Source organism: Anolis sagrei, chromosome 6 (assembly GCF_037176765.1).
Source record: "Anolis sagrei isolate rAnoSag1 chromosome 6, rAnoSag1.mat, whole genome shotgun sequence".
In the NCBI taxonomy this organism is placed as follows: Eukaryota; Metazoa; Chordata; class Lepidosauria; order Squamata; family Dactyloidae; genus Anolis; species Anolis sagrei.
This window is the reverse complement of record NC_090026.1, coordinates 63,448,902-63,471,930: the sequence shown is the minus strand read 5'-3', so window position 1 is coordinate 63,471,930 and position 23,029 is coordinate 63,448,902. Positions and strand designations below refer to the sequence as shown.

The 23,029-nt window shown below is 43.8% G+C and overlaps 1 protein-coding gene across 1 annotated transcript in view; it reads left to right on the top strand.

The window, feature by feature from the left end:
• The first annotated feature begins 12,199 nt into the window (after window positions 1–12,199).
• CUL1 (cullin 1) overlaps window positions 12,200–23,029 on the top strand; it is a 66,988-nt gene continuing 56,158 nt past the window's right edge. Inside the window, exon 1 of the mRNA XM_060781553.2 lies at window positions 12,200–12,306. The gene's annotated coding sequence lies outside the window, so the exon portion shown is untranslated. The remainder of the gene's footprint in view (window positions 12,307–23,029) is intronic.

Genomic DNA, 23,029 nt, shown 5'->3' with positions numbered 1-23,029 from the left:
CCGGGGGCAGGGCAAGTGCCCAAAATTAGTAAGAATATCAGCCCTAGCTTGTCTTACTCAACTGTCAAGTATGCCTGCCCTGTTTGGCATAGGTCTGCCCATGCAAAGCAGGTGAACATAGCATTGAATGAAACATACAGAATAATCACAGGATGTCTTAAACCTATACCTGTTGATAAACTCTACAAGCTAGCTGGCATTGCCCCCCTGATGTGCAACAGGAAGTTGCTAGTAAATGTGAGAGAAATAAGGTGGAACACTGTGAAAGCCACCCATTACATGTCTACCAGCTTCCTCTCAGTAGACTCAAATCAAGGAAATGCTCTATGAGAACTACCACTCCTCTTGGCATCCCACCAGCAACAGCAAGGGTATCCCTCTGGGCAGCTAAACCAGGAAATCCCAACTGGATGGGCCCCCCACGAGGGTCTTCCTCCAAGAATGGGCAACTTGGAAGTCCCTGAACAGACTCAGAAGTGGAATGGGCAGATCAAAAGACAACCTGGCAAAATGGCACTACCTAAAAGAATCCCACACCTTATGTGACTGTGGAGCAGAACAAACAAATGAGTCTTTAATTGCTGTGATTGTTCCAATGTTGAGTGATGAGGAAGACAAGGGCGGGTAGCCTTAGGACAAAGGATGATGATTTCCTTTAATCAAGCTTTGGATGTCAAATAAAGGGATTCCAAGTTGTGTACATATTTGAGTGCAATGAGAAGTTGCTGCTAAATGTGAGAGAAAGGTTGAACACTGTGAAAGCCACCCACTACATGGCTACCAGCCTCCTCCAAGTAGACTCAAATCAAGGAAATGCTTTATGAGAACTACCACTCCTCTTGGCGTCCCCCCAGAAACAGCAAGGGTATCCCTCTGGGCAGCTAGACCAGGAAATCCCAACTGGATGGCCCCCTGTGAGGGTCTACCTCCAGGGGCAAACCAAGAATGGGCAACTTGGAAATCCCTGAACAGACTCAGAAGTGGAGTGGGCAGATCAAAAGACACCTGGCAAAATGGCGCTACCTAAAAGAATCCCATCCCTTGTGTGACTGTGGAGCAGAACAGACAACTCCGCATCTGTATGCTTGTCCGCTATGCTCTGCCTCATGTACAGAGGAAGAATTGTTGGAGGCTACAGACAATGCCATTGCTGTTGCCTGTTTTTGGTCAAAAGATATTTAGCCGCCTGCACTCCTTCTATTTTTATTAGTTTTATACTAATTTATGCAATGCTTTTGATACAAAATAAATAACCCCACTGAAGCAATAAGAGGATGTAGTTAAGTGCACCACTGGCTGAATGGCTTCACCATCCACCAACTGACAGCACATGCTCCACTCGATACCCTTGCAACAGCAGATAGGATATGATGTCACACTGTTCCTGAAAACAATACAATGATTAAAATGAGGAACAATTTTAACAAATATAAGCTTATTAGTATTTCAATGGGAAGTGTGGGCCTGCTTTTGGCTGATGAGATAGGATTGTCGTTGTTGTGTGCTTTCAAGTCATTTCAGACTTCGGTTGACCCTGAGCGAGAGCTGGGTAAATGACCTTGGAGGGCTGTATCTGGCCCCCGGGCCTTAGTTTGAGGACACCTGGACTATTATAAACATTTACTTTCATTCCCCAAATTCCATTTTAGAAGGAAGGCTGGAATCTGAATGCAGGTTCTTTTGGAGGATTGACAAGCTCTAATTTATTTAGGGCTGATCCCTGTCTACTGATTAAAGCTCTAGTGTGGAAGGCCACTATACACCAAAAAGTAATACAGTTATATAATCACAATAATGTATATCATATCTATGCCCATAGTACTATAACATTAAATGTACTAGCATCTTTTACAAAGTATACTTCATGCAATTATCTAAACCAAAAAGTTTCCTTATATGGGATAAACAACTAATTCTTACAGCAAAATGCACAAATTTGTAGGTTCTTTTTGAAAACCAAAAGTTTATCAATAACAAATCAAAGTTCGTAAGTCTTTTTTTTTTTTTGGAAGTCTCTTAATCCAGAACTTCTTAATGTGGGTAAACAGCTGATTCCTACAGCAGAATGCACAAGTTTATAAATCCTTTTTTAAAACAAAGTTTGTCAATAGCTCATGAAACCATGGGCAGTTTTGCACAATTTGGTACTAGAAATAGTCATGTTTTTTTTTTCTTGCTTTCCTGTCTTAAAGGAGTCTCAAACCAGTGAACTATGCTAAAAACAGTACAACTTACCATTTTAAACCTACAATATATAAACACTAAAACTGAATTAAGCTACTACAACAACAATATTTATTATGGTCCATAGACCCAACAGTGAAAAAAACAGTCATTTATAAATTCGCCCATCTCAGGAGAAGCTCATTGTACAAGCTACATCTACATCAGTGGTTCTCAACCTGTGGGTCCCCAGGTGTTTTGTCCTACAACTCCTAGAAATCCCAGCCAGTTTACCAGCTGTTAGGTTTTCTGGGAGTTGAAGCCCAAAACATCTGGGGATCCACAGGTTGAGAACCACTGATCTACATGGTTTCAAGTACTACTGCTATTGCAAATTGGTTTCTTCCTCAGCCTTGTTGCCACTGTGAGGAATTTTGCCACTGTGAGAGTCACCCTGTGCCACATAATAATAATAATAATAATAATAATAATAATAATAATCCTTTATTTATACCCCACTAACATCTCCCGAAGGACTCGGTGCGGCTTACAAGAGGCCGAGGCCCAACACATCAATAAAACAACAGTATAACAAATACAACAATAAATAAACTCATAAAACAAAACAATAAACATTAAAAGACTAGCAGTAAACATTAGACAATAACACCACGACGCATTTAAAACTAAGGCAGGCCCAAATATAATGATTAAAAATTTAAAAATGCTGGACATGACAGGTGAAATGGATAGGTTTTTGGAGATAGGTGCGGTGTGCAGACCATCTTAAATCTCTAGTAAAGTGCATTTGGGACATAATGCTTGGAGTTTCCTATTCTGGGAAGGCACACTGGAACAACCATGTCTTCAAGCTCTTCCTAAAGACTGCCAATGTTGGGGCTTGTTTGATGTCCTTGGGGAGAGAGTTCCAGAGTCGAGGGACCACCACGGAGAAGGCCCTGTCCCTCATCCCCACCAATGCACGTGGGATCGTGAGCAGGGCCTCTCCAGATAATCAGAGAGATCATGTGGGTTCGTATACGGAGATGCAGTCACGCAGGTAGGCAGGTCCCAAACCGTTTAGGGCTTTGTAGGTAAGCACCTGCACCTTGAATTGGGACTGGAAAATTAATGCAGCCAATGGAGCTCCTTAAACAGGAGGGTTGACCTCTCCCTGTAAGGAGCACCAGTTAACAACCTGGCCGCTGCCCGTTGGACCAGTTGGAATTTTCGGGCCGTTTTCAAGGGCAGCCCCACGTAGAGCGCATGACAGTAGTCCAATCTGGAGGTGACCAAGGCATGAACCACCCTGGCCAGATCCGCCTTCACGAGGTACTTGTCCTCTAGAAGATATCTAACAATCACCTGCGAGGGATGGCTCGCCATGTGAGACAAAATTGGATATAGAAGTTGACTACATAGCACTGAGAAGAATCTAAAGTATTTAATCACTATAAGGCTTTTTATGTATTTGCATGTCATAAACAGCTCTCTCCTTTTGCCGTACATCTTCCACTCTGATCTCTGACTTCAACTCAGACTCTTGACAATGCACCATCTCCTGCCCTAAGGGCCAGATGCGATTACTTCTTATAAGAAGTGCCTTGATTGCAAGGGAAAGATTCCAAACAACTAGAGGCACTCAAAGTATCTTCTCTGCCTAGGCAGATATCAGCATGCAAGCATTGCCAGGCATTTAGAAAGCAGCTCCTCAAGGCCATGCTGTACGAAACAGTGTTTTTGGCATTGGAGCCTTCACTTTCAAAAGACCCTCTTGACATCAGGGCCATCTAAACCTCCAGTCCTCCTGAAGGGCAAATGGGCCCATCTGCCTATCTGCTACCAGAATGGCTAAAAAGGTGCTTAGCATGTCAACATTCTGACATGTTAAATCTCTGTGTTAAAACGGAGGTCATCCACTAATGTGACCATAGCAATCTTAACTCCATATCCTGCTCTGAAGCTGGTTTGAAATGGGTCAAGGAAGTGTGTATCATACAAGACTACCTAAAGTTGGAGGACAGTTGCCCACACAACCACCTTTCCAAGAAAGTAAAGTTAGCGAATGGTCTGTAAATATTACGATTCAGGGAGTTCAGAGAGCGCTTTTTCAGCAGTGGTCTATTTCTTTTAAATAGGATGGAAAATTCCCTTCCCTGAGTGATGCATTAATAATATGTTGTGCTTGAGATCTAATTGTGTATCCTCTCTAGATGACCAGACAAAAGGAACAGAGATCAGGAAATTAGAGGTTGTCCTCCTTACTTACCCCAGCAGCTTGTCCACATCAGCAGTTTCCACCAATTTAAACTGATCTAGTGTAATGCCATTCACTGAGTTGCTGGACACCTCATTATCAACTTCTGCTTCTGTGAAGACATATGAATCAGTTCTTGTGCAAGGAATTTTTTTCTACAAAATAGTCATTAAAGTGAGCTAGTGAAGGTTCTAGCAACACGTTCAGAAAAGAGGATACCTGAGTTAGACCTCTCTTCACAGTGAATGACTCAGCTGGATATGAATTTGCAGATGCAATACAGGTAGAGAAGAAAGTGTTGCCATATACAAAGATGTTCTGTATTTCCACCAGCTGCATCCTTCCCATTTTAGTTCCCTAAGGGTCTCTGTATTCCAGGGAGCCTGGTTAGTAATGGGTCAGAGATGACATTTGGGAGTTGTACTGGTACAGCCATACCAGAAGCTCCAGCTTTATTTGCTTTGTGTTAAATGTTTGCTTGCAGTCCAAGGCTTGGGATTCTGCAGAAGGGTGGCTTCCTGTTAAAGCTTGCAGTTATAGGGCAGGCCACCTGTCCATCATCATTAAGCTTTTGTTTCGCCCCCTGTTCAGGCTCTGAGAAGGATAGGAACCATTTTGGTCAGTCTCAGCAAGGATAGCTAATGTACAGGACGTGTACAGGCTTCTCCTGTGAAAAAGCTTCAAACCTTAAGACCTTCCGGGGGAGAACAGTCTTAAGAGTCTCCAAAGATTTCCAGGGAAACAGCCCTAAAGACCAAAGAACTCCAGCTGGAGAATATCTAAACCTTTACTGGTTGGTCCACTCAGCGTTCGAGAAGCAGTTTGACCCGGTAGCGGAGCCCACGTCAGTAAGGGTTAGATTGCAGTCAGCCTGGGAGAAGTTAAAAAGGGGATTTTCCATTTAAAGTAAAGAAGAAGTTATTGAAGACAGTTGCCTGTCCTTCGTGGGCAAGTTTAGGAAGCTACCAGTTGCATAAAAGCCTGTAATCATTTGTTTTTCTTTCTGAAGCCAAGAGAAGTTTCTGTTTGATTGTTCATTAGTAAAAGACTTTGTTATACTTCACAAGCCATCTAAAGATCATTTGTGGTGGAAAACCTCTGAGAACTTCTCCTTGGGCTTCCCGCTGGGCAAAGGTTGCACGTCCTGTTCTAAAGACAATTCTTTACAGGCCCAGCGCGCGACAGAACAGGAGTGATCATGTCAATAGTCCTGGCGAGATTTTGATTTAACTTATTGACCAAGGCTTCAACAGGATCGTCGAATATACTAGCCATTGAACCCTCTATAAGGCCTCCTGAAATCTCAAAAAATCAATTAGCCTTCAAGGACAGATCATTTTAATAGGTACTCTACCCAGGGGCGGCTCAACCGTTACGCAAAGTAAGCCGTTGCGGAACATTTCATTTCAGCCAGGGGCGCCTCCTCCTCGCCCCTCTGCTGCTCCGTGGCTAAAAGGGTTCCTTCCTCCGAGCACGGAGCAGCAAAGGTGCGAGGGGGAAGCTGCTGCCGCTAAGGCCCTCTTCGGCAGGAGCCTCCCCCTCGCCCTTCTGCTGCTCCGTGGCTAAAAGTTCCCTTCCTCCTCAGGCTGGGCTCCCAAGCCTGGCGCCCAGCCTGAGGAGGAAGGAGGCTGTAGCAACAGAGGTGCGAGGGGGAAGCGGCTGCCGCTGAGGCCCTCTTCGGCAGGAGCCTCCTCCTCGCCCCTCTGCTGCTCCATGGCTAAAAGTTCCCTTCCTTCCCGGGCTGGGCTCCCAAGCCTGGCGCCCAGCTTGGGGAAGAAGGAGCACGGAGCAGCAAAGGGGCGAGGGGGAAGCTGCCACCGCTGAGGCCCTCTTCGCCAGTAGCCTCCTCCTCGCCCTCAGCGGCAGCAGCTTCCCCCTCGCCCCTTTGCTGCTCCGTGCTCCTTCTTCCCCGGGCTGGGTGCCAGGCTTGGGAGCCCAGCCCGGGAAGGAAGGGAATTTTTAGCCACAGAGCAGCAGAAGGGCGAGGAGGAGGCTGCTGGCGAAGAGGGCCTCAGTGGCGGCAGCTTCCCCCTCGCCCTTCTGCTGCTCCGTGGCTAAAAGTTCCCTTCCTCCTCAGGCTGGGCTCCCAAACCTGGCACCTAGCCTGGGGTGGAAGGAGGACGGAGCATCAGAGGGGCGAGGGAGAAGCTGTCACGGCTGAGGCCCTCTTTGGCAGGAGCCTCCTCCCCGCCCCTCTGCTGCTCCGTGGCTAAAAGTTCCCTTCCTTCCCGGGCTGGGCTCCCAAGCCTGGCGCCCAGCTTGGGGAGGAAGGAGGATGGAGGAGCAAAGGGGCGAGGGGGAAGCTGCCGCCGCTGAGGCCTTCTTTGCCAGCAGCCTCCTCCCCGCCCCTCTGCTGCTCCGTGGCTAAAAGGGTCCCTTCCAAGCCTGGGGAGGAAGGAGCACGGAGGGTCAAGGGGGAAGCCGCCGCCACCAATGCCCTCTTTGGCAGCGGCCTCCTCCTTGCATACATATATATGTATACATATATATATATATATACACACATACAGATATGTGTGTGTGTGTGTGTACACACGCACACATACATATACATACACAGGCCTGGGCCAATTTCGGCCCTCCTTCCAGGGTCATTTGGGAATTGTAGTTGCTGGGATTATAGTTAACTACTATCAAAGAGCATTCTGAACTCCACCAATGATGGAATTGAACCAAATTTGGCACACAGGACTCCCATGGCCAACAGAAAATATTGAAAGGGTTTGGTGGGCATTGACCTTGAGTTTTGGAGTTGTAGTTCACCTACACCCAGAGAGCACTGTGGACACAAACAATGAAGGATTTAGATCAAACTTGGCACAAATACTCCATGTGCCCAAATGTGAACACCTGTGAAGTTTGGGGGGAAATAGATCTTGACATTTGAGAGTTGTAGTTACTGGGATTTATAGTTCAGTTACAATCAAAGAACATTCTGAACCCCACTAACGATAGAATTGGGCCAAACTTCCCACATTGAATCCCCCATGACCAACAGAAAACACTGTTTTCCAGTGGTCTTTGGCGACCCTTCTGACACCTCCTCGTGATCCCCCCAGAGGTCTCAACCCCCAGGTTGAGAAATGCTTCCTTATAGCCAACCAGACCAACTCCCTTCACCAGAGCAAGAAAACAATCAAAGCCCTCCTGACAAAGAGCCATCCTGCCATAGATATAGATAGATCTATAGGATTCAGTCACACACACACACACACAGAAGATATAATATCATAGATGTGAAAGGGATCCCTAAAGAAGGACAATGATATGTTTTATGTTCCAAAGTAGGCAAACCAGACAATCACTACATTAACACTGACAAAGAAACAACAAGAAATACTGTTTACCCACAAGCATCAAGAAATTACATAAGAAACCAACTTTCTCATTACTTTCTTTTCAAGATGACCAGACTGGATCATAGCAACGCGTGGCAGGGGATGGCTAGCATATGGCATGGACCAACTTTGGCCCTCCATGTGTTTTGGACTTCAACTCCCACAATTCCAAACAACCAGTAGGAAGTCCAAAATACCTGGAGGGCCAAAATTTGTCTATGCCAATATATATCTATATATCTCTATATCTCTATCTATCTATCTATCTATCTATCTATCTATCTATATCAGTGATTGGTTGGGGGGGGGGGCGCCAAAATACTGTTTGCTTACCATTGAAAATTACCTAGGACCGCCTCTGACTCTACCCCTAGAAGGGTATCTTGTAGTTGTGATACTAGCCCTGACCAGGAAATGGTATGTCAATGACAACTGGGAGGTATTTGTCACTCTGTTCACAGATCTGTTTGTTCCAAGCAGAAAATAGCATCAAATTGTTTAGAGCATGAAAACACTCAGAATTGGGATAAACCTATGTTAGTCATAGATAGCATGAACTCCTGAGTTGCTCCTGAGATACTGGCATTGAGTGGTATGTTAAAGTGACCCAGAAGCAAAACAATTTCAACAACACCTCTGAGACCAGTTCCATAAACTCAGCCAGAGAGACTTACTTCTGGGCAATTGTGCAGAAAAGAGTTCATGCATGACAACTTGGAAGTAAACTTCACTGTGTTTCACAAGGCATGGTGTTCATTTTATTCAGTGTAGCTGACTCTCAGAAAAGAGTGCATACACCTCACTGTTGCAGTCCTAACCATATCTGGAGCCCCAGGTCTCAGCGGTGACCAGGGGAGCATTTGCACAGCTCAGGCTCGTGCGCCAGCTGCGCCCGTACCTCGGGAAGTCTGACTTGGCCATGGTAGTACACACTCTGGTCACATCCCGCCTTGACTACTGCAACACTCTCTACGTGGGGCTGCCCTTGAAGACGGCCCGGAAGCTCCAGCTGGTCCAGCGCGCGGCAGGCATGTTACTAACAGGAGCGAGACGCAGGGAGCATACAACGCCCTTGTTGTACCAGCTCCACTGGCTGCCAATCTGCTACCGGGCCCCATTCATGGTGCTGGTGTTGGCCTACAGAGCCCTAAACGGTTTCGGCCCAAAATACCTGTCTGACCGCATCTCGGCCTATGAGTCCACGAGGACTTTGAGATTGTCCGGGGAGGCCCTTCTCTCGATCCCGCCTGCCTCACAGGCACGCCTGGCGGGGACGAGAGACAGGGCCTTCTCGGTGGTGGCCCCTCGGCTGTGGAACACCCTTCCTGTGGACATCAGACTGGCACCCTCCCTTATGACATTCCGCAAGAGACTAAAGACGTGGTTGTTCGAGAAGGCGTTTGAATAAGTGCTGCAATAACTGGCAATGACGATAGGAACGGAACACGGAAAACGATATTTGGATTGTGGTTCAACGATGAGACGCCGCGAATGACTTGTTGTAATTGTATTATTGATATTGATGTTGTTGTTTGATGATGTTTTTGATATTGCTAGTTGATGTTAGCCTATGTTGTAAATCGCACCTTATTTTACATGTTGTACACCGCCGTGAGTCGCCCCAGGGCTGAGAACAGCGGTCTATAAGCACAGTAAATAAATAAATAAATATCTGCCCAGAAATAAACTGCGTCCTATCTACAACTCCAAGCATCCCCCAACCATGCTGATTAGCCATGCTGACTGGGGAATTCTACATGTTGTAGTCCTTTTTCAAACTGATTGCATCCAGTCATATGAGAATGCTCTCGACTAATCATGATTAGCCTATAAATACTATTTGTGATCTTATGGATAGTGAACCAAACATAGGACTTGCTTTCAAAAGTGTTTGAATTTTCTTGAATGACTGAAAGTATTCCCCCAGAAATCAAGAGTGAGTAGGTTTCTTGGTATCCATCTTCTTTGAACTAATCTGGGAAAGATAGACCACTTCAACATATTCATTAAATACTGCTGAGCTACCCACTTAAGAAACAGCACATGACGTAGGCTTCAAGTGGAGAGATATCTTGGCGTTTAAAAGGGGTTGCAAAGCATTATCATTTCTGATGCTTTCTAAGCTGGATAGAGATGGGCAAAATGGCTCATTCTGTCATGTGATGATATTTGTCTTTCTCAGCTTTAAAATTTTTATTTCGTGTCAGGGCAGCCAGTCAATTATATTACATTTCTAACAGAACAAAGCAAACAAACAGACATAATACAAAATTTGTGAGTTTGGTAGTTAATTAAATGTCCTTTGACCAGTAGCTGGCCACTTGGAGTGCTTCTGGTGTTGCTGCAAGGAGGTCCTCCATTGTGCATGTGGCAGGGCTCAGGTTGTATTGCAGCAGGTGGTCAGTGGTTTGCTCCTCTCCACATTCGCTTGTGGAGGATTCCACTTTGTAGCCCCATGTCTGAAGGTTGGCTCTGCATCTCGTGGTGCCAGAGCGCAGTCTGTTCAGCGCCTTCCAAGTTGCCCAGTCCTCTGTGTTCCCAGGGTGGAGTCTCTCATTTGTATCAGCCATTGGTTGAGGTTCTGGGTTTGAGCCTGCCACTTTTGGACTCTCGCTTGCTGAGGTGTTCCAGCGAGTGTCTCTGTAGATCTTAGAAAACTATGTCTAGATTTAAGTCGTTTACGTGCTGGCTGATACCCAAACAGGGGATGAGCTGGAGATGTCTCTGCCTTGGTCCTTTCACTATTGGCTGCTATTTCCCAGCGGATGTCAGGTGGTGCAATACCAGCTAAGCAGTGTAATTTCTCCAGTGGTGTAGGGTGCAGACACCCCGTGATAATGCAGCATGTCTCATTCAGAGCCACATCCACTGTTTTAGTGTGGTGAGATGTGTTCCACACTGGGCATGCATACTCAGCAGCAGAGTAGCACAGCGCAAGGGCAGATGTCTTCACTGTATCTGGTTGTGATCCCCAGGTTGTGCCAGTCAGCTTTTGTATGATATTGTTTCCAGCACCCACTTTTTGCTTGATGTTCAAGCAATGCTTCTTGTAGGTAAGAGCACAGTCCAGAGTGACTCCCAGGTATTTGGGTGCGTTGCAATGCTCCAGTGGGATTCCTTCCCAGGTGATCCTCAGAGCACCAAGTCCTTGAAGCACTTTAGTAGAACCAGATCACTGCACACTGTACACTGTCCTTACTTTATAATCCTACATTCCTCCTGCCACATCAGCATTTTTAACCATGTACCCCTACCCTGGCCGGCCCAGTTTTAAATTGTGTCCCGTTGTATTGTTACTGTTATTGTTTTCTTGCTTAACTGTTTTAATTTGCTTTATGTATTGTATCATTTTATTGTATTTTTGGGGCTTCGGCCTGTGTAAGCCCCATCAAATCCCTTAGGAGATGCTAGCGGGGTACAAATAAAGTTAATAATAATAATAATAAATAATAATAATCTTCAGAGCTTGGGGTGCTTCTCTGTTCTTGAGATGAAAGGCACATGTCTGTGTTTTAGATGGATTAGGGATCAGCTGGTTTTCCCTGTAGTAGGCAGTAAGGGCACCTAGAGCTTCAGAAAGCTTCTGTTCTACCATCTCAAAGCTCCCTGCTTGAGCAGTGATGGCACGATCATCAGCATAGATGAAACTCTCTGTCCCTTCTGGCAGTGGCTGGTCATTTGTGTAGATGTTGAACATGGATGGAGCAAGCACGCTCCCCTGAGGCAGGCTGTTCTTCTGTTTCCGCCATCTGCTTCTCTGGCCCTGGAACTCAACAAAGAAGCTCCTGTTTTGTAGCAGGTTTCCTATGAGGCGGGTGAGGTGGTAGTCCTTTGTGATATTATACATTTTTCTCAGGAGGAGGCGGTGGTTCACAGTATCATAGGCTGCTGACAGGTCTATGAAGACAGCTCCTGTGATCTGCTGCTTTTCAAAGCCATCTTCTATGTGCTGAGTCAGGTTGAGCACTTGCGATGTGCAGCTTTTGCCTTTTCTGAAGCCAGTTTGCTGTGGGATCAGACAGGGGTCTATTTTTTCCTGAGCTCTGCCACATGCACAATGGAGGACCTTCTTGCAGCAACACCAGAAGCACTCCAAGTGGCCAGATACTGATCAAAGGACATTTAATCAACTACCAAGCTTGCAGATTTTGTATTTTTGTTTGTTTGCTTTGTAATATATTACATTATAAAATGTAATATAATTGACTGGTTGACCTGACACGACAAATAAATTTCTCCACAATGGGCCACAGCAACGCCTGGCCGGGTACAGCTAGTAAATACACAAATATACAGCAGAGCCTGGGCTTGCAGTGACTGGGAGGAGGAGGAGGAGCCAAGCTTATTGCGCGCGCACCTCTCTCTCTCTCTCTCTCCCCCCCCCCCCCCCTCTCCAATGTTGTTTGCTCCCAGCGAAGGCGACCGGAAGCCGCGCCAAGGCGGCGAGGGAGTGAGTGACGCGGCGGATCCGGAAGGGGCGGGCTTCCCCGTGTGGATGGCCGAGGCTGCCGCGGCCTCCCTGGATGACTTGAGTCTGCGGGACGTTGCGTGAGTAGCCTTTCGCCTTCTCCGCCTGGGAAAACGAGGCCCGGCCTGAGGGAAAAGGGCAAAGAGGCTGCTCTCCAATACGGGGAGCGAGGGACGGGCGACGCGGGAGGCAGGCCTGGGCCCGGGCTGTGGCGCAGCGAGGCCAAACCGGGTCAAGCGGGGCTGTGCGGGGAGAGGAAGGCGGAAGGCCGCCGGGAAAACGCCAGGAAAAGCGGGAGAGGGAGGGATTTGGTCGACGCCTCGCCGCTTGACCAGGCCGGGCTTCCCCAGTAGGCCCTCCCTCGCGCAGGCCGGCTTCAAGGCGAGCCGGACTTCCTTCTCTCTGCCTTTGCCCGCCCTGCCCTTTGGCTGAGGCCTTGCTTAGAACCAGCCTCCCTTCGCCACCCTCTTCCACCTTGGCTTTGTTTACGGGATATTTTATTTCACCTTGCTTCTCCACCGTGATGGGCCTCTAATGGCACACACGTTGTGAACATAGCCCTCCTCCCATGTTCTTGACCTGAGAAGTGTTCTGTGTCAGTGTGGCCTGTGTTGCCATCCCGCCCTATATCCCAGAATATCAAGGCAGGAAATCCCCCAGTATCTTCTTTGAACTGGGGTATATGGCAGTGTTGATTCACATTACCCAGGACCCATCCATCCAGTCGCATAACCCAGAATATCAAGGCAGGAAATCCCCCAATATCTTCTTTGAAAAGGGTTATATGGCAGTGTGGATTCAGATAGCCCAGGGGACCCTTCCACACAGCCATATAACCCAAAATATCAAGGCAGAAAATCCCCAAATATCTGCTTTAAACTTGGTTATATGGCAGTGTGGACTCACATAACCCAGGGCCCATCCAGCCAGCCATATAACCCAAAATATCAAAGCAGAAAATTCCCCAATATCTGCTTTAAACTGGGTTATGTGGCAGTGTGGACTTAGATAACCCAGGATCCTGGGGACCCTTCCACAAAGCCATATAAACCAAAATACCAAGGCTGAAAATCCCCCAGTATCTGCTTTGGACTGGCAGTGTTGATTCGCATAACCCAGGGCCCAGCCAGCCAGCCGTATAACCCAGAATATCAAGGCAGGAAATCCCCCAGTATCTTCTTTGAACTGGGTTATATGGCAGTGTGGATTCAGATAGCCCAGGGGACACTTCCACATAGCCATATAACCCAAAATATCAAGGCAGAAAATCCCCCAATATCTTTTTTGAACTGGGTTATGTGGCAATGTGGATTCAGATAGCCCAGGGCACCCTTCCACACAGCCATATAACCCAAAACATGCAGGCAGGAAATCCCCCAATATCTTCTTTGAACTGGGTTGTATGACAGTGTGGATTCAGATCGCCCAGGGGACCCTTCCACACAGCCATATAACCAAAAATATCAAGGCAGGAAATCTCCCAATATTTGCTTTGAACTGGGTTATATGGCAGTGTGGACTCACATAACCCAGGGCCTATCCAACCATCCGTATAACCCAGAATATCAAGGCTGAAAATCCCCCAATATCTGCTTTAAACTGGGTTATATGGCAGTGTTGACTCACATAACCCAGGGCCCATCCAGCCAGCCGTATAACCCAGAATATCAAGGCAGAAAATCCCCAAATATCTGCTTTGAACTGGGTTATATGGCAGTGTTGATTCACATAACCCAGGGCCCATCTACCCAGCTGTATAACCCAAAATATCAAAGCAGAAAATCTCCCAACATCTGCTTTGAACTGGGTTATATGGCAGTGTGGATTTAGATAACCCAGGGCCCTGGGGACCCTTCCACACAGCCATATAACCGAAAATATCAAGGTTGAAAATTCCCCAATATCTGCTTTGAACTGGGTTATATGGCACTGTTGACTCACATAACCCAGGGCCCATCCAACCAGCCGTATAACCCAAAATATCAAAGGAGAAAATCCCTCAATATCTGCTTTAAACTGGGTTATGTGGTAGTGTGAACTTAGATAACCCAGGGCCCATCCATCCAGCCATATAACCCAAAATATCAAGATTGAAAATCCCCCAATATCTGCTTTGAACTGGGTTATGTGGCAGTGTGGACTTAGATGACCCAGGACCCTGGGGACCCTTCCACACAGCCATATAACCCAAAATACCAAAGCAAAAATCCCCCAATATCTGCTTTAAACTGGGTTATATGGCAGTGTGGACTCGCATAACCCAGGGCCCATCCATCCAGCCATATAACCCAAAATATCAAGATTGAAAATCCCCCAATATCTGCTTTGAACTGGGTTATATGGCAGTGTGTACTCAGATAACCCAGGGCCCATCCATCCAGCCATATAACCCAAAATACCAAAGCAAAAATCTCCCAATATCTGCTTTAAACTCGGTTATGTGGCAGTGTGGACTTAGATAACCCAGGACCCCGGGGACCCTTACACACAGCCATATAACCCAGAATATCAAGGATGAAAATCCCCCAATATCTGCTTTAAATTAGGTTATATGGCAGTGTGGACTCACATAACACAGGGCCCATCTACCCAGCCGTATAACCCAGAATATCAAGGCTGAAAATCCCCCAATATCTGCTTTGAACTGGGGTATATGGCAGTGTGGACTCACATAACCCAGGGCCCATCTACCCAGCCGTATAACCCAGAATATCAAAGGAGAAAATCCCCCAATATCTGCTTTAAACTGGGTTATGTGGCAGTGTGGACTCACATAACCCAGGACCCTTCCATACAGCCATATAACCCAGAATATCAAAGCAGATAATGTGGGGTTTTATACATCTGTCTGGAAGAGGCCTGGGTTCTCCACTGGTATGACCTCAAGGAAATTGATCCTATAACTGTGGCCCCTTCTACACTGCCATATAACATCCATATTGTCTGCTTTGAACTGGATTCCGTGGGCGCTTCCAGAAAGGCCCTATATCCCAGGAGCTGATTCCAGGTTTTCCACTTTAAACTAGATTATATGGGTCTGCACTGCCAGATAATTTGGGATAAACAGAAAAACTGGGATCAGATCTTGGGATATCTGGAATGGCCCTGAGGCAAAGTTGATTCATATAATCCAGTTCAAAGCACAAAATGTGATTTGTCGGCTTTGATATAATCTGGATTATATAGTATTGTAGAAGGAGCCTGTGTTACATTACAAATGCCCCTTCCACACAGCTATATAAAATCCACATTGAACTGGGTTATATGACAGTGTGGACTAAGGGCCTTTTCTTACAGCCATGTAATCCAGAATATCATGCAGATAATTCACAATATCTGCTTGAACTAGGATATCTGAGTCCACACTGCCATATAACGCAGGGCCCTTCCACGCAGCCCTTTATCTTTTTCCCAGGATCTGATCCCAGATTATCTGCTTTAAACTGGAATATATGAATCCCGACTCAAATAACCTGGGATAAACAGATAATCTGGGATAAGATCCTAGAATAAAGGGGCATTGTGGAAGGGCCCCCAGTTCAAAGCAGATAATGTCAGATTTGATATATCTGTGTGGAAGGACCTCAGATAATCCATTTCAAAGCAGATATTGCTGATTATCTGCCTTGATATCCTGGGTTATATGGCTATGTGGAAGGGCCCAAAATTCTCTTAAATGTTTTTCTCAGCGGGGAAAACATTTCTTCCCCTGTTTTAAACAACGGTTTAATCGGTGTTGGTGGTGATCTATGGGTGGAATATCTGAAGTATTTATTCAGAAGAATGTTGTGTAGTGCACAAAGATGTGATTTTCTGTGTGTTGTGTATTGCACAAAAATGCGATTCTCTGTTTGCCTCCCCAATAGACTTCCACACAGCTGTATCAAATTCTCATTGAACCGTATTATATGGCAGTGTGGACTTAAATAATCCAGTTCAAAGCAGATATTGTGGATTATCTTGTCTTGATATTCTGGGTTATATAGCTGTGTGGAAGGGCCCTTTGATTCTAGTAATGAATTTCATTTAATTCCACTCCTTCATTGCTTCCAGCTCAACTTCCTATTGCTTTCATCAAATCACTGGACTAAGTTTTGCCTTTAATAGGATAAAATGCACTATTGGTATCAGCCTTAATAAACGTCGTACTGCTTTCTTATTTGAGAAAATTTTACTATTAATTAAGTCCCCTTTTATGCTGTCCTTATATCTTATGATCTGATCCCAGGTTATCAGATTTGAACTGGATTACACGAGTCCCCACTCCCATATAATCTGAGATAAGAAGATAATCTGGGATCAGATTCTGGGATAGATTCTGGGATATAGGACCGTGTCGAATGGGCCTAAGACTCTTTCCAGATGATCATGTTAGCGCTGCTTTACAAATGGCACCTTGTGGCATCTTAAAGCAGGCTTACACAACCCCTCCAGGTTTTGACCATTGGACAAGCTGGCTAAGGCTTCTGGGAGTTGGAATCCTGGAGATCTACAGGTTGTGCAGGCCTGCCTTAAATAGTAAAAAAATTAGTAGTGTTATCTTTGATAAATTGGACTTGCTTCATCAGATACTGTTTTTAATTTGTAGATATTTTAATCAAGAGAGGCTAGTAAATAGGTTTTGTGTACTTTTCTCTTTTAAAGCAGTTTACATACTCTCATATCTTTGGTACATTCAGGTATTAGTACAATGTCCTAAAATGTAATGGGATGTGCAATTAATAAAGCAAAATTAACTAGAACTTGTGGTATGTATTTCTATTAGGTAGTATGAGAAGAACTGCAAAAGCTTGAACCAGTATGCTTCAATCAGTAGAGTAAATGAGGCTGTTGTCTGCCATCTACGAAATCTTATTTCTCACATTTTATTGCATATTAATTTTTAGTAGATTTACAAAAGAGATGTGACTATTTATAAAATCTGAAATGAATTCTTGCCATCAAAGTTATGTATCTATTATTTGAGATGTGGCCCTCAAAAGTAGATTACAGCATAGTCCCCATATTCATAGGTAATATGTATAGCAAGAACTATTGAAATGAACTAATTCTGGCACAAACATGTAATGGAATCATGGTGGAGGACGTAGAAAATATCTAATGGGCATATTTTGTCAAGATGTGGATAAATTAAACCACAAGTGTGGACCATCATACTGTATTTACAATGAAGTTGATATCTTTCCCCCATTTATGTCCCTTTTCTGTTGTGTTGGTTTTCATTCTTAAAGTAGTCTAGAATATACTCTTCCTGATTATTTTTATTTGCATCACCCATTTCATTTTCATGACCATTGACTTTTGTCAACAGTCTAGCATTTTCATTTATCAATTCCACATTCTTTTTATTTTAGTTTGAAGAAGTTGGATGAACTTTGAGCATAACTTTGTAAATAATGAAAAATATAAAAGAAGATACTATCAGGGGTTAATGTGATTTGGAAAACTGGTAGAGCCTTTAAAAGTTATTAAGTATTCTTTAAGTATACTGTCGTAATGAAAGAGTGTGAGTTTTGAGTCAGTGTATTGAGGAAGGGATTTGCCAGACAACAGTCACAAATTAGTTTAATAAAACTGGTGAGAAAGTTTGAGGTGCTATGTTATTTATGGTCAGATCAGAATATTTTTAGACAAAGTATATACAAGTAATATGTTTCCAGTTCCAGGGATTGCATTAATCCCCCCCCCCTTGGGTTTTTTCTCCTATTATTTAATACTATTTATTTTTGAATATTTGTACCCTGCCCTTCTCGACCCCCTGGGGGGTGGGGGACACAGGGTGGCTGTGTGTGTATATATATGGGGGGGGGGAGAGAAAAATACATGCTTCTGGTTTGCTACGTATGTCTTGTAAATAATTAGGGTAATTAGGATACTTGTTTACAGACATATTAACTACTAAATCACATGCAATTTATGAATGGATAACATTTGTATATAAAATAAGGGGAAAAATTGACTGCTGAAACACGAATTTATCTTAGAGATGGCATTCCCTCCTATAGGAGATAGACAGTATATTTCACCATCTAAGATGGGACCTGGAGGTATTATAAGTATTTTTACAGCTAAGTAATTTTATGTAGCAATTGTCTAATCTTCATTAGTAGTATATTTTATGTTCATTAAACACATTTAAAATGCTTTTAAGTGGTTCAGTTAATGATTGAAGCAGAATTTTAAAAATTTGGTCTTAGCTCAGCATTGTCATAATTCCAATATGATGTTAAGATACTGGTTCATTTATGCCATAGACAAATGTATTTTCATTCCTGTTTGTGAATATCTTGTCTCCTGCAAAATGTCATTTTGTTCGGACAGTTGTGGGAGGGGCGGAAGCACATTTGAATGTGTTTAAGCACTTTTCTAGTGCCCAAGGTCAACTTGGCATCTATATTCACATGGAATTATACCCAGAATTTGGAGGAACTTTGTCTTATTGTGAATAAATATTTTTGCTTCCACTTGGCCCTTCCGTGCTACTGTCATTTCTGAACAAAGAGAGAATATTGAACTACAGCTTCCGCAATTCTTTACTATTGCCCATGGTAAAGATCTTAAGGGATTGTAATCTGAAACTTTTTGCTGCTTCCAAGTTGCCTATCTTGTGGCTAAAGAAGCCACTGTGCTAGTGGAAAGAGCAAAGAGGGAGCAGATGGGACATATGTATCCACATACAGTTTTTTTTTGTAAGCAGAACTCTTCAGACATTCAAATGGTCATTCCATGTGAACATAGCCATAGGATTATATCCTCAGCAGTTTAATTGTATCAATATAAAAAGTTAGCTATGAATAACTTGATAGCTTTCGAAATCGTTGAGTTTTAAATGCAGTCACATTTCATTAGTTCCAATACATTTTCCAACTTTAGGTATACTTTGACATTGCCATATAGCCAAATGTGCTTGTTAGTATATAATTTTGTTTTATCATATTTGTTACATGGGTTTTAAAGGCTACAAGTTTTAAAGGCCATTTTAAGTGTATTTATTGTCTTTTGTTCTGTTTTTACAACACTTGCTATTTAATTGTTTGGGTTTTTTTTTTTTTTTTACTTTTGTATTGCACTTTTTAAACTTGTCCAGTGTGGGATTGTTAGCCACCTTGAGTTCCCACGGGGAGAAAAGTGGGGTATAAATAAAGTTAATAATAGTAATAATACATACTTCCTGGTTTACAGAATCACGTAACCAATAAAATGACGCAAGAGTTCAAATAACCTGCCAATGTTGTGGGAGGCCTTTCTCCCAATCTTACCACCATTGCTAGCACAGTTGGTACTGACACAAGAGAGGGCCTTCTTGGTGACTGCCCCTCGACAGCACAAATTCCTGGAGCGAAGCAAACAAGCATGACAAAAGGGTGTTTGTGTGGGTATTTGGCAGGGGAGATCCAGATTTTTCTTCCATTTGCTCCTTAATTCTGATAAAAAATAAAGGAGCTCATGCAGTCATTTACAGCAGCCATAGAGTGGTTTTGTTCCTTCCTGAGGCTATAGTTAGCTATACCTGCAGCAAGTGCAAATTAGTGGTCTTCCTGAAAGAGAAGTTCCAGCACCTTGAGACCCGTGTATCCACACTCCAATAGTTTAGGTTGAAAAAGGTTGCCGTGGCCCCAGCATGGCAGATTGTGTTGCAGGAGAATCACATGGGTGATCGCTCTGAAGAGAAAGCCACTTCCCCAAACACAGGAGGCAGAAACTTGGAGAAAAGTTACTCACAGCAATAGAAGCACCTGGCATCATTCTGTAAATTTGAGATACATAATCATTCAAAGCTCTCTCCAGCATCAGTGATGATGCAGAACAGCAACAGAGCTTGTCCTCGGAAAATATGCAGGTGCCCTTGGAAGACTCAGCACATGGAATGGCCACTGAAAAACCATCTAGAAAATGTGTGATGGTGGTAGGAGACTCTTGCTGAGGGAAACAAAAATAGTGGTTTGTGGACCTGACAGGATGATTCAAGAGGTGTGCTGTTTCCCTGGAGCAAAAACCTAAGATGCAGTGGAGATGCTGACCTGGCTTGCCAAACCCACAGACCATTACCTTTTCCTTTTGGTCGATGTGGGAACTAATCACACTTTAGTGTATCAATTTAGGGAGATCACATGGATTATGAGGGTAAGGATAGGACACTGAGGGGCCTTGATGCCCAGGTCACTATTCCTCTTTCCTCTCAGTTCAAAGGTGTGGCCGAGGAAGGAAGAGAAATTATTATTAAGTATATTTATACCCCCCTCTCCTCAGTAGGAACTTTGTTTATACTCTGTAGAATGAGGCTAACAATCCCACACTTTAGTCATAATTGAAAAAGCACAATACAGAAAATTAAAAAACAATACAGTATGAATTAAGGTAAATAACAGATTAAAATAGCCTTTAAAACTCACAACCCCTCCCCCTTAATCTCATCCACACTTCCCCAGCAGCATGCCCTTTATGTCCCAAATGTTTGCTGGCAGAAGAAGATTTTAATGGAGCTATCCTGCTCTCTCTTGGGATGTAGTTCCACAGCCTGGGAGCATCCACCGAAAATGTCCTTTCCTGTGTTCCCACCAAATGTGTTTGAGTAGATGGTGGGACAGAGAGAAGGCCTTTCCCAGCAAATTGTAGATGTCTACCAGGTGCATAGAAACAAAGATGGTCCTTCAGATAACCTGGACCCAAGCCATATAGGGCTTTATAGCCATATAGAGAAGGATAATAGAAGTGAATAACTTGCTTAGTAGATGGTGCTGCCACAAATGATTTTGCTTCCTGGACTATTGTCTGAGGTTTAATGAAGTTAAGCTTCTGGCAATTGATGGGTTGCACCTCACAGAGATTGACAGGATGAGTGTCACAAATCTGGTCAAGAGGGCTTTAAACCGAGTTGCCTAAAGGAGGGAGACAACACAAAAACTCAAGAAAGAGAAGGGGAAAAACAAATAAGCTGTGGCAGATGGTCTTCGGTGTTTCTAATGCAGAGAGCTTGAGAAATAAATAAGATGAACTTGAACTCTTAATACAGACAAGCAGATATGATATAATTAGCATCTCTGGTGCAAAGAGTCTCATGTTTGGAACATAGTAACAGAGAGTAATAACCTATTTCTGAAAAATAGAGCAATAGGAGAGGAGGAGGAGTATTGTATATAAAGGATGTTCACATCTGTGGAGAGATTAATGACGTAGTCAAGTTGAGAATACAGTGCAAAAAATTAAGAAACAACAGGGGTGTCATTGTGGAGGTCTGCTACAGATTTTGAAGCCAGACTGAGGACATGGATGATGCCTACCTGGAACAGATGAATTCACAAAGGAGTACATTTTGTTTGGAGAAAGAAGGCTGAGAGCAGATATGGTGACCATATTTAAATATTTGAGAGGATGTCACATTGAGGAGCAGGCAGGCTTGTTTTCCTGCTCCTCTAGAGACCAAGAGAAGGAGCAATAGAGTTAAATAGTAGGGAAAGAGATTCCACCTGATCATTGGGAAAAGCGTCCTGATGGGGAATATGCAGCTTCAGGATGTGGTGGACATTTTTAAGTAGAGGCTAGATGGTAATTTTTGGGTAGTGCTTTGATTGGGCGTCCCTGTCTGACAGGGGATTGGATGGTCCTTGTGGTATTTTCCAACTACATTATTCTATTATCTCCAAAGGTTAGTAAATAGTATTTCCAAGCCCTAGATAAAGTTTGAACTGGGCCACATGTCACTGTGGAGTAGTACTACAAACTAGATAGCTACAAATTTATGATTGTGAGTGCCCTTTGACTTAAAGAGGTTGAATTCTTCTTCTGTTCCTGCCTTGAACTGTTTGCAAACTATCTTTGTTTAGGTGATTTTTCTAACCTCTGATTGGCTAAGCAGTGTCTTTGATAATGTCTTTTTCTGCCACACGCATAAGTTCAATTTCATCCTTCCTTGGCAGTTCACCTGCAGTTGCTTCACATGCAAATCTCCCATCCTTTTGTTCTCCTCTAGCAGTGTAATTTGAGCCAGTGTGTTGGACAACAGTCTGAGAGCCAGATGCTCTTTTCTCATGTAGTAGCATCTGTTCAGCTTCTCTTTTAAGCTGAAACATACCATCTTTAAAGAAGGTTTTTCTCATGGTATTAATCCCAGATAGAAAGGGAGAACAATCCTTTAGTAGACACCCCGGCAAAACTCTAACCTTTTGTACATTGTCTTGTTTCTCTCCTGCTTAAAACAATGTATCTAGTAAGCAGAAAATTCTTTCCCTATTTCACTGCATTATCTTACACTAGCCGTAAAGCAAATAATTCTCTCTAAACCTTAATCTGATCTTGAATATCTATTTGATCATATAAATCTTGCAAAGATTGAATCATATTCATAGCATATACTTCATTTTTCATATGTATCAGTTGTGCATTGCCCAAGTGCCGAATTACAAGACTTTATGCCTTATGTTTTCTGTTATCCCATATAACAGTTATTTTATCCTAGGCAAACCTTTCAGTTTCAAAGCATCCAAAGTTCATCCTTATGCCATTTGAGTATCAGTTCTGACCTTCCATAAACAAAAATCATCCCCTTGCAGTTTTGGAATCAGAACAAACTCGTGTGTGCTGGATGATCCATCTTTGCTCACTTAAAAATATTTGGTATGTAAAGCAAAGTAGAATGCAGTTCAGCCAGTGCTATATATGGCCTTATGGTAGGAAATAGGAGAGAAAATAGGTAGGGTGCTCTGGTAAGGTTGAAAAGGGTAAATACTTTATTCTATATTGCAAATAAAAGAGTAGATAGAAAAAAAATAACCTTACTTTTGTAGAAGAGTCCCTACTGCTAAC